Here is a 19,378-nt window from a genome sequence, read left to right on the forward strand (position 1 = left end):
CTGCACCTTGGTGACCACCAAGGAGGGGCAAGGAGGGTTCCAAGGACAAGGCCTGCATGCAGCCCAGGAGGGGGGAGGGAAGGAGCCAGGCAGAGAACAGCCTCATTAATATTTCAGAGGCACCGTCACTGCAGCTTCTGGGCCCTCGCAGCCCCACCACTTGCACTGGTGGAGGGAGGAGGATGGGAGAAGAGAAGGAAATAAAACCGAGAAAACAGATTTAAAGGGACAGGCTCCCCCGCCCCCTGCTGCTCCGTTCCTTCCTCCCCCGTTCCTGGTACAATCTGTGCACATGCCAAGTGGCTCTTGAGCAGGGAACAGCTTTAGGCAAAAACAATAACAACAGAAAAGGGTCAACTGCCACCATAGTGCCCCCACCCCACTCACACACACACCCACCTACCTAAAGCTCTGCCCCTGCAAGGCAGTCCCTTGGGGACCTGCAAGCACAACAAGGGCACCTGGCAGATCCACTAGGGGCTGGCCAGCCACCCTACAGGGGCCCTGCACACCGAGTACCAAGACACATGCACAGAGTCCAGAGTCCCTGCTACCAAGGGTCCAGCCAAGCAAGATTCTGGAATCCAGAGAAACCTAAGTCTAGATTCCTGGAGGTGACAGAGACAGGGACATTACCCAATTCCACCCCTGCTTTTGGGTAGGTAAACATCTAATGGATGGCCAAGCACTTCAGTCTTATCTAGAACAGTCCATGCCAGCCCTGCATAGGCCCCTCCCGTCTTTGGAGAACTTTAAAAATACAGGATCCTGGGCCCAGAGCTGCCCATCCTGAAGGGGTAGTGTGGGAAGCTATCCCCAAGGATATCTAGTGCCCAGCCAAGCTTGAGACCATGCATTTGTCTGCCTTCAGAGGCTCTGAGGAGGCCCCGAATTCTTCAGTTAAAATAAGTTCCATCATAAAAAAAGAAAGCCCCACCATAGAATGTTAAATGATGCAGTCACTGTGTAAAGCCGTATGGCAGTTCCTGAAAAAATTAAACATCGAATTACCACAGCCTCCAGCAGTGCTACTTCTAGGGACATCCCTAAAAGAAGTGAAAGCAGAGACTTGAACAGATACTTGGACAGCCACGTTCACAGCAGCATTACGGTGTCCAGGGATAGATCAATGGACAAACACACTCTGTGTATTCATACCATGGAATATCATTCAGCCTTAAAAAGGAAGGGGATTCTGACACTTCACAATGCACATGCCCCTTGAAGATATAAGGCTCAGCAAAAAGAGCCAGGCTTAAAAGGACAGATACTGCCTGACTCTGCTTTCCTAGGAAGTCCCTAAAATAGCCAAAATCACAGAGACTGATAGTAGAATAGTGGGTGCCAGGGGCTGGGGGAAGGGGCACTAGAGTTTCGGTTTGGTAAGATGAACCCAGTCTGGAGAGGGATGGTGCAGATGCTTGCACAGTGATGAGAATGAGTTTTGTGTCACTGGACTATCTGCCTAAGTGGTGTATTTTACTACAATACAAAAACCAAAGAAGCCTCACCAGGCACTTTGCTCTGTGTACAGGGTGGTGTGAGCCTCCAGGAAAAGGAACCATGACAGTGCTCTTTGGGTGGGGTTTACTGTGGATTGAATCCAGCACCTTGTGTATTCTAGGGAAGCTTCCTACCACTGAGCCACATCCCTAACCCTTTTTAATTTTATCTTGAGGCAGGGTCTTACTAAGTTTCTGAGGCTGGCCTTGAACTTGTGATCTCCTGCCTCAGCCCCCCAAGAAGCTAGGATTACAGGCGTGTCCTAGAACGACCAGCCATGACAGTGCTCTTTGTTGAGTCCATTAGTCCTGTCCTGCTTCCCCTCCTGGGGTCACCCCATCATCCCCTCCCTCTGTCTGCCCTGAAGCCCAGGGCAGCACTACACTAGGCCTCTATGGCAATGAATGATTATGCCCACTGTAGAGCTGAAGCAGGCGAGGCACAGAAAGGTTAAGAGGTTTACTCAAGGACATACAGGCAGCAAGGAGCAGAGGCTGAGGTAAACTCAGGTGGTCTGGCTGCAGAGGATTCTATGCGGTTCCTCTGCCAAGTAACTGCCCCGAAAATCCCAGAAAGCAATGAACACATGATTAGAACCAATTAAAAAAGAGTTCAATAAAGTGACTGGACAGGAAATCTGTTCCTATAAACCTCAGGGCTTGGGAGTGCAGGCGCTGGAGTCAGAGAAGCCTGGCCATGTGATCCCTTCTGGGTCACCTCATTGTACCTTCCCCTCCCTCTGCCTGCTCTGAATCCTAGACCAGTCGAATCCCAGAGTTCATAGGGCAGAGCCAGGTTCCATCCGTGAGGCTAGAACATTCTATTTATTCACTCTGGGCTACCTAGGACAGGGAGAAGTCAAAACTCCCACACAGGTGGCCCTCACAGTGCTGGGTGGCCCTGGGCCCCAGAGGAAAGTTGGAAGCCCCACTCAGGCTGGGGTCTTGAAGTCTCATTACTGGGGCCGTGACTCCATGCAGAAGGAGCGAACGAACGTTCATTTGTTTTCTGCCAGGGAAGGCGGGAGCTAGAGAAAGGGAGAGCGAGGGAGCAGGAGCTGGAGAAGCTGATGGGCAGGAAGCGTCATGACACTAATTACCCAATTACAGCGAGCTGTGCGGGCAGACAGCTGCATTGCAGCAGGAGACCAAGCCAGCCCTGTGCCCCGCCCCCGCACGCGCTCCGCACACGCTGGCCCCACGCCTCTCCTGCCCTGATGGCAGAGGTGCCCTGGCCAGTCTGTGCTCTCCGGAGAGGCAAGGGGACCCAGGAACACTGTGGCTGGCCTCTGTGGAAGACGCCAGCTCACAAAGGGGCCAAGATCTTGTGTCTGGCTCTAAGAGGGCCAGGTCCCTGTCCTCTGGCCTTTCAAAGCCAGAGAACACGTGGCTAGGATAAGAGGTACCCAAGTGTCCCCAGCTCTGTCCGAGGTACCACGGTGTTTGCCCCTGCCAGCTTCTGATCCCACAGTCAGCTCCAAGGACGGAAGCCGCCAAGTAAACACGTAATTAAGGAAATTACAGACAGGTGGAGGCCATGGGGGCTGCAGGCCATAGGCTAAGTCCTTCCAGTCAGGACAGGCAGTGACTAGTTAAGAGACTACCAGTTCACACTTGGGTCCTCTGGGAGCCTGGGCTCCACAGGGCCCAGAGTGAGCCTGGTATGTGTGGTAGGGGGAGGTGATTGCTGTTTTCTGGAAACAGTCTGAGGTCTGAGAGGACAGGCTGGGGGCATTCATTGGAGATAAGGTCAGGGGCTAGAGCTGTGTGAGCCCCCAGCTCTCTCCAACTGATTGCAAATTAGCCTCTTTGTGTCCCTTTTGTGACCTGACTGATGGTAGAAAGTCAACACAAAGTAGAGAAAGAATTCACTAGGTGAACTATATGGAACTCTGAGCACACAGGATGGGGGTCTGGAAGCTCACTTTCCCTGGTACCAGGCCACTCTGAGCCCTTAGAAAAGTCCTTGACCATGGTACTCTTGGAAGGGGATGAGTAAGGCAGGGAGTGGAGACAGAAAAGTCCAGTTCAGGCTAAAGATGGGAGACAAGTCTTGCTGCCCTTCTGTGACCCAGACACAAAGAACTAGCACAACAAAGCCTTGGTGCCACTTCTCCAGGCTAACCAAGGCCAGATGCCCGCTGTCAAATGCAGCAACAGAGGAAGAGCCAGTGGCCAACAACGCCCCCGAAAGAGGATGCCTCAGAAGCTGCAGCCCAGGGAGGGTCACCTGAAAGGCTACCAGGACCTGCTCCAGCATCCTTGCCAACCCCAACTGGCTGCAATGGCAAGACCTGAAGGTCGCCAAGGGTCTGGATGCCATCTGAATCACACAGACTGAGCTTTGCACCACAAAGCTCATGCAGGGTCTGGGGTACCCAGAAGGACTAGGGTTGGGGGGCTCCATCTCATGTCATGATGAAACACCAATGTGGGGTCTGAGTGCTTCCCTGAGCAAGCCCCACAGCCCATCACATACCCAGCTTCATCCCTCTCCTAGATTCCCTTGCCAGCCTCTGTGTGCTCATGAGCAGATGATGTATGAGGCCAAGAGCTTGGGGGGAGTTAGTGGGTCATGAAGTGGCTACAAAAGTCTCCTCTCTGGGAAGCTGGAAGAGAGTGCAGCAAGGACTGTGGATGAGAACACTAGAGGGTCCTCTTTACAGCACATATACCTTGTACACTCCTCTGGGGGAAACCCTGACCTGCCACCCTAGCCTCACCTTTGATGATAGCGCTGTGGAGCTGTTTCCTCCTCCTAGGGAGAGTGGCAGGGCCACAGGAGACAGTCCCTGGCCCTGCCTGGACCCTCTCCTGCCACCCTGTCTCACCTACAAGTGCAGCCATGTGGGTCTCTCTGGGGGCTGTCAGGATAGGGATCCTGGGCAGCAGCCTCTAGGGCAGCCCACTCTTACCCTTCGCTCCAAAGGACACATTACAGGGAGACACTTTTGATCTGCTCTTCAGGGCAGAGGTCTCTAAGAGCAAAGGCCCAACTGCTGGTCACTGAGTTGTGGGCAGATGAGTCCCAGGCTGTGAGGGAGACTAGGCTGGGTGGGAGGGGCACAGAGGACAGACTCTGCCTCCCACTTACAGCAGTATTCAGAGACCCCAGGAGCCAGAGGAACCCAGACCAGCTACCTCTGGGTCACAGCCATCCCACCCAGGCCTGTGACTCCACACCCAAATATGGTATGTCTGGTTTTGGATTCTCCCAAGAGAAATGTAGCTGAGGCCCATAGGAGAGCAGGTAGGCAAGGTCCCCTGTAACTGGCGAGGCAATCAGAGGCCTGGGGTATGGCTCAGAACCCTTGCCTTGCCAGGGAAGTGGGGCTAGCTATATTGTCCTGCTGTGCTCTGAGGGCATCAGTGGTTTCGGCAGGGCTGGTCTAATCTGGAGAAAAAACTCCTCCCCTCTCTTTCATGCCCTGTGCCACCATCATGCCCCTGGCCAGCCATCCGTGCAAATGTTGGTTCAGCAACAAGCCTGCCACTCTGCATGTCTTAACCCGGTTTCAGGTTTGTGTCAAAAATGCCAGAGTGCAAAGAACTCAGAGTGTTGAGATAGTCCAGGGACTGACGGTTCCCAGGTGAGTCGAATAAAGAAGATGTGGCAGTTCTTTTTCAAACACCTTCATTCAGCACCTCCCTAAAAGAGGAGCAAAGAGGCCAACACCTCTGCCTGTCCTACCTACTCTGGGCAAACACACGGGGTCTGCCGAGCCAGCTGCCACCTGGCCCTGTGGGGACACTTTGGAGTTCCTGCTGCTCAGGAACTCCAAAGATGTCCAGAGTGCTTGATTTTGGGAGGAGGGAGGAAGGGGGACCTTCCTCCAGGAGACGACTAATTTGATTAAGGAAATGGGGACAAGTGGCAAAGGACACACCTTACCTCCTTCACCTCATACTTCCCCAACACAAATCTCCTTTGAGTTAAACAGTTTGGCAACTACAGCCCAAAGGCCTAATCCAGCAGCCAAGTGTGCTTGTGAATAAAGTTTTATTGGCACACAGCCACACACATTCATTTATGTATCTTATTATCTGTGGCTACTTTCATGCTTTCAGGCAGAGTCTAGTCCTTGAGTCAGTGACCATGTGGCCCACAAAATAGAAAATATTTACTGTCTGGCCCTTGCAAAAGAAGTTGCTGACTGCTGGGTTAAAGATTTAAACATCTTAAAGATGCAAACTACACACAGACATATGCACACACACAGGTGGAAAGCGCACAAATTTCCATAAGGGATTTTGTAAGCCCAGAAGCAATGGAAGAAACCACAAGACATTGTGACAAAAAATGTTTACCTTTTACCTGAGAGAAAAGTCAAAGAACAAAGAGGTTAAACTTTTTTTTTGGCAACAAAGATATTAAATTGTTGCTATTTTTCATGTCTACAGTTCATTCAACCCCAAAGGAGAAACACTAAGTCATCAGTAAATTGGGTATAGGAACAGGTAATTCACTTAAAAGAAAAGATATAATTTATAAACATGGAAAAATGCTCACTGTCACTTGCAATTAAAGAAACACAAACTAAAGGAGATATTTGCTGACCTAGATACTTATGGCAGGTTATTTGATTGTAATACCTAATGCTGGCAAGGGTGCATACGCGAGTCCTTCTGGCACACTCAAACAGCCCCTTTGGATAGTGACTTGGCAGAACAGTCTTGTGTCTGGGTACTCTCCTCAGGACAGGGTGAGCGTTCCGCACCAAGATGCTTAGCAGAGCCTTGTGTATAAGGGCGAAACAAATTTGACTGCCTGGATTTCCAAAAATAGCCAAATAATTAAGTGAATTAGGATCTCTTGAGAGAATACTATTCAGCCATTAAAAATTGTAATTACTGAGAACTGCCCTGATGTAGCCTGGGTGCTTGATAAATAACTGTCAAATGAGTGAGTGATCATTTGGAGTTTCTTCATTGCACGACTCAAGTTCATTCTTCATTTTTGCAATAAGTACTTACTGCTTTCATAATCTTTTAAAAATTAAACTATAATTAAACTATATCCATTTTGAAAAAAATGTTCTTTTAGGAAGGGATTATATTAATAAAGAAAATGCTTATGTGAAGTAAAAACTAGATTACACAATTGAGCCCATGGTATAATTACAGTAATGTGAAAATAAATAGGTTATGCAAAGAAAAGGGAGCAGAAACAAGTTCAATAAAATGAAAACAGTAGCTTACATTTTGGGGATTGGACTGGGGGAGGTTCTATGTTTTTGACGTCTCTGTGTGAGTATTCTATAAAGAGCATGCATGTTAAGAGCATCACCATCATTATTATTAATATTTTTGGTGCTGCCTATTGAACCCAGGGTGTTTTATCACAGAGCTATATCCCCAGTCCTTTTTATTTTTTATTTTGAGCTAGAGTCTCACGATGTTGCCCAGGCTGGCATTGAACTTGGAATCTTCTTGTTTTACTTCCTTAGTGTCTGGGATTATGGGCATGTGCCACTATTTCCAGTAAAAGTATTATTTTTATAATGCTTCCTATTTTTAATAGGAAGAAATCAACATTATTTTTTAAAAAACATTGCCTTGCCCATCTGGGGGTGGGGGTGACCTGGGCCGCTTCTGAGGCTGCACCCCAGCCCTAACTCTTCCCTGCTCTTTCTCAGGCTCTGGCAGCATGTTGGGTACATGGCAGGACCTAATCAGGACCAAGCTGGACATGGGAGGACTGCTGGAGTCAGCTTGAAGCCAGGCCTGGCATCCCTATGGCCTGTCAGGCTGTGCCTGGAAGGATGCCTCCCTCTCCATGGGTGTCTGGGCATCTGGGCCAGCCCTTGGGGAGCACAACTCTGGATCTTGATGCCAACAAGCTGGCTCTACTGACTCTCACAGAGAGTCCTCCCGCCAGCCCCAGACTCCCCAGGGGATGGGCGGGCTGCCCTGAGGCATCTGCAACTCCTTCACCTACTCCCTTTCAAGGTGCCACGGGGGGAGTGGCTTCAGGATCTGTGCAAGGTCTCAGTACTGTCTGATATGGCAGGCACCAGCCATATGTGGCCATTGAGGAGTAAGGGGTCAGGACTGTCTGGCTGAATCTGGGTTGTTGGGCCAGTGAGGGTGCTGTGGGGGCCTGAGCCCTGGAAGACGCTGCCTGGCCTCAAGGTCTCAACGCATCCTTCTGACCCCAGCACTTGTATTTGGTTGCCATAGATGAACACTTAGCAAAGTGTACTTCCTTTGCTGCAGGAAGTACATTTTCCTTTTCCTTTCCATTGTATACACAGAACTAACACAGGGCATGGGCCCCTATAAATATGGTTGAATGACTAAGGGCCAGAATCCCCAGTGGTCATCACACCCATATGATGTGGACCCTGGCATGGCAGGCCACATTCTGATGAGGGGTACATTCATTCTGAAAGGCAACTTACCCAAGCACCTTGTTTCCCCCAGTTGTCAAGTGCTCAGATCAGAGCCTGGCCAATCACAGGACACTTTTTCAAATGCCCATGAGCACCCAGAATTCCTTGAGGGCTTCTCTTCTGGGTGATTACCTAGGGGAGCCTGACCATGGGGGCTGGCCAAATTCAGACCACCAGTGACCATATGCCACAGGAGAGTGGCCTTGAGGGTGACTTCAAGATCCATGGGAGGAATCAACCCTTCATTTTCACTGAAGTGGTGACATAGATAGTACATTTTGGAAAATTCTCTACCTGCACCATCCCATATGGTGGCCACTGGCCACTGTGGATACTGAGCACTTGAAATATGGTCATGCAACTAAGGAACAAAATTTGTAATTTTACTTTAAGTTGTGACTGACTTGTGGCTATAGCTACTACATAGGACAATGCAGCTCTAGAAAGTGCCTTAAGTCCACAGGCTCAAGGAAGAACTCATTTGAGCTGAGGGACCCACCTCAGCACAACAGAAGCAGACTCAAGACCTCTTTGCACAACTTGGATTTGGACCTAAGTCTCTGGAAACCACTTGTGCTCACAGAGAGTCCTCCCACCAGCCCCAAGAGCCCCTGAGCCTCAATGTTTTTGTCCATGCCCTGTGGCTCTGGTTTGGGTTTTGCCATCTACTCAGCTTTGTGACCTTGGACTTATCCCCTTCTCAACCTTGCGCTGTCCAGATGCCCAAAATCCCCTAGATCTGAGAGCCTTCTTCCCTCTGTCCTGGTGATGTGTGGCTCAGACCCTTCTCCCCAGGCTGCTTCCGGGCCCACTGCCAGCACCACCCACCCAACAGAAGGTGCTCAGGCAGGGGAGGGCTTTCCAGCCAGGCACGGTTGGCCTGGCTTCTGCCAGCCTAGCCAGGGCAGGGAAGAGAAGTACAGTGAGGAGCTGGGAAATGACAGGGGACAGGGAGGAGCCATCTGTGTGGCCCAGATCTCTGCCTGCCATGCTTAGCCTGGGGTGTTGCTGGGGATGGCACTGGTGGGGCTCATGGGTGCTTAGATTGAAGATCTGCCTCGTGTCACAGCCCAGGTCCCCATCTATGAACTGCTACTTCTTAGGGGTGCCCTGAAGAGGTCATAGGAGCTTACTTTGGGATGGGTAGAAATCACCTTTGATCTTTCAGTGGGAAGATAGGGGTGGGGATGCTGGTATTTCAGCTTCTGAGCTGCAAGGTTTTCAAAAGAATCCCTAGCCTCACCCCAGCAGGGTTCCTTGGACATTCAGCTCCAGCGAGTGCATAATGCCCCCTTCTGCCAAGTTTAGCACACTTCTAGAGAACAAGTGGCTACAGGCAGGGAGCAGACTCAGGGGCCCAACTGCTATGTTGCAATCCTGACTTTATCACCTACTGACTGTGCGACCTTGAGCAAATTACCTAAACTCTCTAACTTCTCTGGGTCTCATGTGACCAGCTGTAAAATGCGGATAATACCAACACTTGCTTCATTTGATTATTGTTTCAATTAAGTGAGGAGATGTTTGTGAAAAACTTAAACCAGTATGGCACAAGGTGACTGCTGTTATTATTACTGTCATTATTGACATTACGTTATGGGTAAACTCTGATGCAGATAGCAGCCATCAATGAAATATATGAGCCATAAGTATAAGATCAAAAGGGAGTACAGGTGTGCTGATGACTTGCTCTATGAGGTGGGGGAGGAGGTGCAAATGTCCAGAGGAAGCTGGGTCTGACTGTGCTGGCTCCAAGAGTCCCATTTGAGCTCAGCTCTCAGAAGCCCTGGGGCCCGGGGGCACTCTTGTCCCCTACCAGGAAGCGTGGGGCCCCTCTCTACAAGTCATGCTCAGAGAGGCCTCTGCAGCTGACCCCAGCACCCTCCAGCTGCATGTCTGGACTGGACTAGAGAGTGCTCACTGATTCCCAGACCTGGCCTCTCCCGCTTGGTTGGGAAGGATTCAGCCTCACTCCAAAGCTCCAGCTCCAAATCCTGAAATGTCAGTGCAGAGTCCGCAGGGCACACCTCCACTGTCTCTAGATCTGGAGCAGGGAAGGGACTTGGCCAAGGTCACAAAGACCATCAGGCACAGAGCTGGCACCAAACCCCAGAGATCCTGTCACTAGAGCCCAAGATGCCTCCTACAAGCCTCCTCTTCCCCTTATTGCCCCTGGGGCTGGCTACAGCATCTCCGCTGCCTGCTGTTGGAGTGCTCCCTAGCACGTTCAGCCTTGGGGGCTTCCTTCCCCAAAGGACTGGCTCTCCTTCTGGTTGTGTGCAGAGCCCCCTCCCACGCCCGTCCCACTTCCATCTGCCTGCCTTCCCCCCTGTTCTGTGCCAGAGCATGCCTGCCCCTTCACTCAAACCACCTGGCAGTGCTGGGCATGCACCAGGTTGATCTGATCAAGACTAGCTGTGTCCTTGGCCCTCCCCCTCCTGGAGGCTAGTAGCAGGGACAATCAATGGTCTGGGACCACAAAGCCCAGCCCCTTTCGACTGGCTCACTCTTCAGATGCAAACTCAAGGGGTAATATCACCCTTGGTCCTTCTGCTACGCCAAGTCCCTTAGGGACCTGGGCAGCCTCCCAGCCTCTCCTCTGCATCCTAGCTCTCTTCACAAGCCGCCTGGCCTTGATTCCCCCATCTGTGAAAAGGGGGCCGGTGAGAACAGCAGCTCACACATATGGTTGAGGTGAGACTCAGATGGAGGTCCAAGAACATGTTTAGAACCACGCTCGGCTGTAGTAGGTGCTCAGGAAGGGGATTGGCTTCTTATTAGGATACCTCCCCACCAAGTCCACGGGAGTGTCCCCAGCCACCTGCTCAAGACAGAAGGGGCCTCCACCCATGTGCTCAATGCACTGCTGAGTTCCCACCCCTCTTGGGGCTTCAAGCATCTCATCTGAAGAATGGGGACAAAAATACAGGCCTTGCCTTTATTCTCTGGTGAGTCTACAGATTCAGTGAGGTCAAGGTCATGTATGTGCCATATGAAAACTACTGCCCACTCTGCCAGGCCTGTGCTGGGCACTTGAGCAGCCCATGCAGGTTAAGAGAAAGCCCCTGCCTTAAGATGCTCATAGATTAGGGAGAGGTCATGACTGTGCTTGAGGGTTGCAATGCTAGTGGATTAAGTGAGAGGAGTAGGTGCAGGGGGCACCTTCCAAGCCGATGCTCAAGTCCTTGTAGGGAGCCAGGGGAGATGAAGATGGGAGCCAGCTAGGGACAGGCTGGACTAATCCTGCAACAGGCAGGAGCTCACTTTAGGTCAGAGCCCCAAGGCCTCATCTGTGAAAGATGGGGTGGCTTCACTCCCCCACCCAGCCCAGGAAGTGGCAAGCATCTCGTGGAGGGGACTGCCCTTGGAGCAGGTAAGACAGCAAGTGGTGTTTGCACACTCTCTCCTAAACCTCTCCCAGGATTCTCCAAGATTCCTTCCTGGGCTGCTCTGCCCAGGCATCAGGCCCCCCACCCTACCTTCCACTCCTCCTTGGCTGGTCAGGCCACTAAGCCCTGCAGTAAGCCAGCAGAAGGAAGGAGACCAGGTCCTAGAGAGAGGGGTGGGTCTCCCCAGGCTTTGGAGATGCTGCACCAGCGGCTCAGAATTCCAGAACCCTACGCCTGGAGCTTTCACTTTTCAGAACACTGAGGCCCCCTATGCAGAAGCCCTCTGGCCAAGGTCACACAGGTGAGAAGGGGGGAAACAATCCTCCGTGGAGGGATGGAGAAGGCACTACCCAAGTGTGGCCAGGGGCCGCCTGCCTTAGGCACTGTCCATGCCAGCAGCGGGGTCGGCTGGGTAGCTATGTGGGCGTGCAGGGGGACAGTGTGGGAACGTGTGAGGGGGAAGATGACACAGTGTGAGGGCGCGGGGGGCGGGGGGAGGGGTGCCGCGAGGCTCCTGGAAGGTGCGTGCTCACCGGCTGGGCTCCTGGCCCAGGCCCTGCGCCCCTGGCTGTGCCCGCCCTGAGCCCTCGCCCGCAGCCCCCAGCGGCCTTGTTCCCCAGACGCAGATGCGCGTGCGCGCGGGATGCGGGGCGCAAGGTGCGGGTGTGGGGCGCTGCCTGCCAGCCCCGGGGCCCCGGGGTGACGCGCGGCCGTGGTGCGGCAAGGACACGCAGGCCTGACGTTGGGCGCAGGTGCCTCAGCAGCAGACCTGCGTCCCCCCACCTGCAGCCGCGCCACCTGCTGGGCTGCCCTCCCGCCCCCGCCCGCGCCCACCTCGCCTGCGCCCGTGCGCCCTGGGCACCACTTACCCGGGCATGGGCACAGCCGCCACCGCGGCCTCAGCTCTGGCGAGTGCTGTCGCTCTAGGCGGGCGCCCGGCGGGCAACAATCCGCTCCAAGGACGGAAAGGCCCGGGCACAGGGCGGCCTGGCCAGCGGCGCGGAGCAGCACCCTCCGCGGCGGGCGACGGCTGCGGCCGAGTGCTCCCCACGCTCCGCACCGGCGGCGGCGGGCGACGCGGCGCGCTCGGCTCCAGCCGCAGCTCTGAGAGCGGAGGGAGGGAGGGAGAGGGTGGGGGAGGGAGGGAGCCGGTGGAAGAGGAGGAGGAGGAGGAGGAGGAGGAGGAGGAGGAGGAGGAGGAGAAGGGAGGAGGGAGCGGGCGCGGGGGGCGGTGCACCGGTGCACCGCGCAGGGGACACCGGGCTCTGGAGCCTCGCGTCCAGTGCGTGCCCTTGTGCCCCCAGGATGCGAGTGGTTGCCCGTCCTTCCTAGCCTGACATTGCCCCCCCAAAGGGCACTGGCCCAGTGGGGGTGGGATCAGCTGGAAACTGGGGGGGGGGTGGGCTTACCACCACCTGCAAGTACAGAGAAAGTACCCCAAGCATGCGACTGGAAGTCCAGGCTGCCACTGCCTCTCAAGATCCCCTGCCCTCTGAATGCATTTTCCCAACAGTAAAATGGGGCATGGAGCTGGGTGAACTGACTTGTAGCATGGGGTCCTTGAGCCCCAGGTGGACTCCAAGGGGTTGCTGGTCCTCTGACACTGTCTGTATTGGGAATGCAGACATCCAAATGCTTTCCCAGAAAGAAGCTGGAGCTTACAACAAATTCTTAAAGTCTGTGACCCAGGAAGGTTATCTCATGAACATCGTTTTGCAGGACACACAGGGAGACTGAACACAGATGGACATCCAGAGAGACACACCAGCCACACACATCTGATGACACAAGTGGCGACAGACACACAGAGAAACTGCAGTGCAGACAACCACCTGTCCCAACTGACATACACTTTCACATACATGGGCAAATACACCAAAGTGTGTGTCCCTGGGACTAGCTTCTGCCACTAGTCTTTAGAGCTTCCCAGTTCCAGTGACAGCAGAGTCCTCTGACTCCAGATTCGGTCTTTGCTGTGATCTGTGAGCAGTGGGCATACTCAGGTTGGGGACCCAGGATGGGGCTGAGGCTGAGCGTGTGGAAAAGGGAAGGGACTTGTCCCTAGGCAGCATATCAGCATCTCTCTCTCTCTCTCTCTCTCTCTCTCTCTCTCCCCCCCCCTGTGTGGACACACATGAGGGTGGGAGGATACAGAGGATCCTACGGTGTCCTGGGTGCTGGTCTGGGTGCTGGGGACACAGCAAGGATTCTATAAAAGGTAGTGGCAGGCTGACTGACTGCCCCCACAGTTGGTAAGGGCCATGGGAGACCACTGATCCATTGATCGGGGGCAACAAAAGATTGTGCTGGAGCTAGGGAACGCCTCTTTTGAGGAGCTGTCACTGTGCCAGATATCTCAACGACAGAAAGATACTGCTCCCCCCCCAAGGGCCAGAGGACAGTCACAATTGCTATAGCCTGCCCCCTCCCACAGGAAGCAGCTGGTTCTGTGGAAAGCCCATGAGCACTGGCATTGCAGGGAGTCAGAGCCAAGCCCCTGGCACTTCTCTGTGTGAGCAGAGGTTTACACACACACACACTTATAGACATTCTCTCACACTCACACATGTTGGCTCAGGCATACTCATTCACTCTCACACACATTTACATTAAAAAATGGAGGGATCCCCAATCTTCCTGAGCACCTATTCTGAGCTACGTGTTACTGTTCAATTTCTCCTCTTACTACCCCACATTCCTGTTGGGGAAGTGAAGCTCAGGGGGGTCACTAGATGCTACCTGGAACAGGTTGTGAAACTGGTTTTTTGCCCCTGGCTAGGAGATAGGGCACCAGGCCATCCCCACTCCCCTCATGAGGACAGAAGAGCTTTGAGTACGAGAGCATGTCCTAGGGGACCAGGGCCTCCCTCCTCCAGTACATTCAGGTTGTGCCCCCTTCTTGGCTTTCTATAGTGTGGTGGGCTCCCTGGGGTCATTGGCTTCTCTCCCTGTCCTGAGGCCCTGGCTCCAGAATGAGAGGAGGTAGGCAAAGGCAGATGAGTCAGCCTCCTCTGGTGGCTCCAGCAGGACCATCCCTTGGGTAAGGGGTACACTCTGGCTAATGACAAAGCCCTGAGTTATTGGCTGCCCTTTAGCAAACATGTATTGGCAGCTCTGGGAGGACAGGAGTGGGACAGAACACCAGAAAGGGCCCCTGTGGAGAGGAGGAGGGTGCTGAGATGGGAGGGAGAGACTTCCACTTAAAGGCTTGGAAGTGACTGTGAGAGCAGAAACCAGAGAAGACTCTCTTGGGGCTGTGTCACTGCATTCTCTCAGGGACCAGGGAACATATTGATCACTCTGGGGGCATGTTTATTAAATTGATGGCTGCTGTCCATATGGGAAAATTGGCATCAGCCTGTGAAGTCTGTCCTGATCACTGAGCTCCAAGCTGTTTTGTAAGGCTTGAGTTCTTATGTCCCCCATGTGGACAGCAGCCATCAGTTAAATGAACATGCCCTTTGGCCCAGAGCCTCTCTTACCAGGGGAAGAAGCAAGTTGGAGGGAAAATCCAAGGCTGGATCACCTACTGATGCTCCTTTGCCTCTTCCTCTGAGCTGGAATATTGCCTTGGCCTGGCACAGTTAAGAGTTAACCATGCTATACAACTTTGTGATGAGTCCCACCAAGGTCAAGGTCAGATGGCCAGGAAACAAGGTAGCATGGAAGTCCCTAGTCCCTAGAAATTGTGGTCCTCAAATAGCTAATGTTCTCCTTTTTGTAGTTCCAGTTGGTTGGTCCCCAGCCTGGGCCCTGAGACCGAAAGGGAGGACTCAGGCCTGAGAATGAGGCCTGGGTGCCAGACCAACTGCGCCATTGTCACTAGTGACCCTGGTTCACTGGCCAGCCCCATCCTAGTTCTTCCATTTTTAAAGAGGTGGGCTGGGGCACTTTGCTAGAAAGTTCTTTATTACACCACACCCTGTCCTCTGCATTGGAAATACTTATGGAGCCAACTCCAGGGAGGCCCATGGCTGAGGCTGGAGGTGTGATAGGGACGGACCACTTGGCCAAGTAGCCCAGACCTCCCTGTTTCCCTACACCCTCCCCCATTCTTTTCCTTCTCTCTTTTTGGTCCTGCACCTACCCCCACTGTGCCCTGGACCTGCATCTTCAGGGACCTTAGGCCTCTAACACTGTCAATGGTTCCTCTCAGGCAACCTCAGCCTAAGAAAACCCCCAGAGAACCCTCATCTGAGTCCCTCTCCATGCAGCCTGGCCTGCTATGCCCCTGCCCCCTCTCTTTTTCTGTGGACTCACTTCACTGCCTGCAGCCCTCACTCCCCTGCCCCCAACCTCAGCTACTGCCCTGTCACCAGAAGGCTCCTCCTCTCTGTGGGCCCTGCAGCTGCCTGCCCCTCCTCCCATGCCCCCTCCTTGCCTGCTTTTCCTCCTGCCACTTTTGGTGTGGCTGTCACAGCCTCCTCTGGGACAGCAACTCCTTGGCCTGGCCTAGAAGTGAAGGGCCCTCTGGCTGAGCCTGGGCCCTCTCTTTACCACCCCTGCTCTCTCCATGGCTGAGATCACAGCCCTCTCCCTGAAAGCTCCGGAGACCACCAGGTCAATGTCTGCCTGCAGCCCTGTCTGGCAGGCTGAAAATGCCCCAAGAGATCTGTCCATGTCCTCAACCCCAGAAGTGGAATGTGACCTCATTTGAAAATAGGGTCTTTGCAGATGTGATTAAGTGAAGGATCATGAGGGGGGAGATTATCCTGGATTATCCAGACAGGCCCTGTATGCAATAATAAGTTATTATAAGAGAGAGGCAGGAGATTTCACACTCATCCAGAGTAGGAAGCCCTGTGATGGTGGAGGTTCAGTGGTGCAGCCACAAGCCAAGGGACACCTGGAGTCACCAGAGGCTAGAAGAGGAAGGAAGGGTCTTCCCCTAGACTTCAGGGGTAGCACAGTCCTACCCACATCCTGACTCTATTTCAGGCTCCCAGCACTGTGAAAGAATAAATTCCTGATGTTTGAAGCCACTTGGTCTGTGGTCATTTATCACAGCAACTCCAGCTGGACACCAAGGAGCTCCATCCTACAGAGCCCTGCTTGTTGCACACCTCCTGCCTCCCAGCCTGGTTCACCTCAATAGACTCCATATCTGGGAGTTTTGGAAAGCTCTGGTCTGCTATGGGGGGGTGTGCGCACACAATAGCCTTTGGCACCACAGTTGCCTGCAAGGCTCCAGGCTTGGGGGCCAGCTCAGTCCTCAGGCCATTACCCCTTGCCCTGGCTGCCCCTTGTATAGTGGAAATCAGCACAACTTCAGTACTCAGGCATCCCCGGGTTCTCCAGGGCTGCAGGGGGTTTGTGCTCCTCCCAGAAGCCAAGGGAGACAAAGACTTTCCCTAGTAATGGGCCCTGTGCCGCATGTCCATAATGGACGGGGCTTTGCCTCTCCTTGTGGCCCTTATCCTCCTGAGGTGAGAGCTTGGAACCCAAGGGGGCAAACCTGAAGACCAGCCATTTGAGTCAGAGGTGCAGGGGTGCAGCCATAGGGGACGAACACTCAACAGTGAACACCATCTTCAAGGTCTCAGAGCAGCCCCTCCACCTTGGCTGCCTCAGGCCCTTTAAGGAGGGGCTGTGTCCCAGAGGGGGCCCTGCCTCCTCTGGGCTCAGGCCTGGGATTACCTGGCTGGCTGCCCCTTGACAAGCCCTGACTTGCCTAAACCCAAGCAGTGGATTCGGCTTAGGCTCCAGCTGGGCCCTGCCACATCCAGAAGGCACCTGACCTGCAGTAAGTGCTTGGAAGTTTCCCCTATCCTGCCCCATGCCCCTCAAAGGCCATTCCTTGGCGGCCACCCCTTTCACAGAGCAGCCCTCCCCAAGTGAGCAGCTCACATGACACTGCCATGAGGGCTTTTGTGCGTGTGCTCATGTGTGCTGTGTGTGTTCGTGTTTGCATTTCTCTGTGTTCTTGCACACACATTTCTCTATGCATGCATGTGCACATGTGTTTGCATACGCTTGTATGTGTGCCTGCTTGAGCTGTGTTCCTGGGGGTAAGGTTGTGTGCCTGTGTGTGTGAGTGCTTGTGTACATGTGGCTTTGTGTTCATGCTTGTTTTTTTTTTTTTCTCTTAGACCCCTCATTTGGGTTTGCCTGTGTGTGCTGTGCTCATGTGTGCATACATGTGAGTGTTCATGTGTGCACACATGTTTATGAGTGTGCATCAGTGTATTTCTGTGCTTGTGTGTGTGCATGCACATGTTCCAATGGCTGCCCCAGTTGGGCCCTGCTCTGAGCTGTACCCTCAGACACTATTCCTCACGATCCTATTCTCCTCAACATGTCTCGCCCTGCTGGGAGACTTAGGCACCGGCGTGCCACAACCAACCTGGTGGTCCTATACCCACACCCTGCCCACTTGCTTCCTCTCACTTCCTATCCAATCTGTCCCCAAGTCCATAGGCTCCTACTCCAGCAAAAGTTGGGCTGGAACTTGTTCCCTGCTCTCTACCTTTCTTGCCCCACTAGCTCAGGGCACATTATCTCAGTGCTTTCTAGAGCTTTGTTACCCTGGGACTTCCTGTGACCATAGTCAGGGACCAGAACACAACTCTACTTTCCAAGCAGCGTGAATGTGAACATGTGTTGGGGAAGCTGCCGGCTTACAGGGAAAACCTTGGTCTCACTGTAGGTTTTCAGTAAATTATTATAGTCAAATGGTGTGTGACACACTTAGTAGTAGAGTGAAGCTGAGGGATTCATCTTTATACTGTGGTCAGCACCAGGTGATCTGAGAATGGAGCCTCCCCTCTACCATGGCCCACAAACCCTATGGGGTGCAGCCCTCTTCACCCAGGGTTCCTACCTGGGCAGCTCATGGCTTCTGGTATACGTGCTGCCTTCCTCTGCACTTGCTACCTCTGTAAAACTCGTCCCCCAAGCTTATCGTGACACCACTGCCCCATTGTGCCCTGAGCTGGGACTCACAGAGGATGGAATAAAGGTGAGAGGGAGACAGAGGAAAGGGGAAGCTAGGAAGACTGAGGGGGCAGCAGCAAAAGAAAACAGAGATCCCGGGGGCTATAGTAGACACACAGAACGTGGACCCTGCGCTACAAACACATCCACAGAGAAGCAGGTTGAAGGCTCCATGTTTCTATCTCTGCCAGGTCCTGGTGCTGACTGCCCCTCCTCCCCACCAGTGTGGAGACTTGACGGAGGCCCTAGCTCCTGGCCCCCAGCCAGTGCCCTTGCCCTGTGCATGCCCAGCTCAGCAGAGATTGCCGGGCTGTGGAGCACATGCCCCAGAATAGTGCTATGATGCTGCCGGGTGACATTCTATCGCTGGGCCACCACGCTGAGCGGCGCCTCCCGTCCCAAAAAGGAGAAACCTGGGGACGCTGGGTGTCCCGAGTGCCAGGCCAGGCATAAGGGCATGGCCCTGTACAAGGCACTGCCCAGCTCCTCTAGACTCCACCTCTCCTGGGCTGTCACTCACACAGGCCCTGTCTGCTGTTTTTCCTGGCTGCCTGTGGTTACCCAGGGAGGCTCTGGCTCCTGCCAGATGAGTGGGAGGCCCCTCATGCAGGACGGAGGGAAAGCCGCAGGCCTAGCCTGGGGCCACCTCAACCTGTTGGGCAAGCTTCCAAGTGGGCATTGCTCTGGGGACTGTCCTTTTCCAGGGCAGCCTTGTGTCCCCATTGAGCAGGCTACCCTGGTTCTGAGCTGGACCCTGTCTCTGGAACCAGGGCCATGCGCTGCAATCTGCAATTGGCTCTTCCGGCACCCAGTGGGATTTATGGGGGTGCTGGATGGGAAGCCAGACCAGGCCAGCACACTGAGCACACCAGCATAGTGCCCTGTTCCCATATGCCTTCTCCCCTCTGATCTTCCCAAGCATGAGCACAGCCCTGACAACAGTTAAGTTCCAGCATATTCTGATCTCCCAACTCTTTGAAACAGATGGGCAGTCCTTCTTGAATATCCAGACTCCCCTACTGGTGGGAGAAGGTTCATCCTGGTGCCACCCAGACATCACGTGCTTGACAAATGCTCCATTCCGGGAGGGCAGGCCTGGCCTAAGGACAGAGAGAAGGGAGGGGAAGTGGCTGCCCCTGGGCCTTCTGCCTGATCGCCTGAG

The 19,378-nt window shown here is 53.7% G+C and overlaps 1 protein-coding gene across 7 annotated transcripts in view; it reads right to left on the reverse strand.

Moving 5' to 3' along the window:
- Atp2b3 (ATPase plasma membrane Ca2+ transporting 3) overlaps positions 1 to 12,329 on the reverse strand; it is a 68,674-nt gene extending 56,345 nt beyond the window's left edge. For 5 of the 7 annotated variants that reach the window (XM_046453257.2, XM_046453255.2, XM_046453256.2 and 2 more), the window contains exon 1: positions 12,153 to 12,329. The gene's annotated coding sequence lies outside the window, so the exon portion shown is untranslated. The remainder of the gene's footprint in view (positions 1 to 12,152) is intronic. The other 2 variants (XM_046453260.2, XM_046453258.2) reach the window with 1 other exon arrangement.
- Positions 12,330 to 19,378: the final 7,049 nt, after the last annotated feature.

Source organism: Marmota monax, unplaced genomic scaffold, assembly GCF_021218885.2.
Source record: "Marmota monax isolate L192 unplaced genomic scaffold, Marmota_monax_Labrador192_F-V1.1 WCK01_AAM20220418_F8-fsc00142, whole genome shotgun sequence".
NCBI lineage: Eukaryota > Metazoa > Chordata > Mammalia > Rodentia > Sciuridae > Marmota > Marmota monax.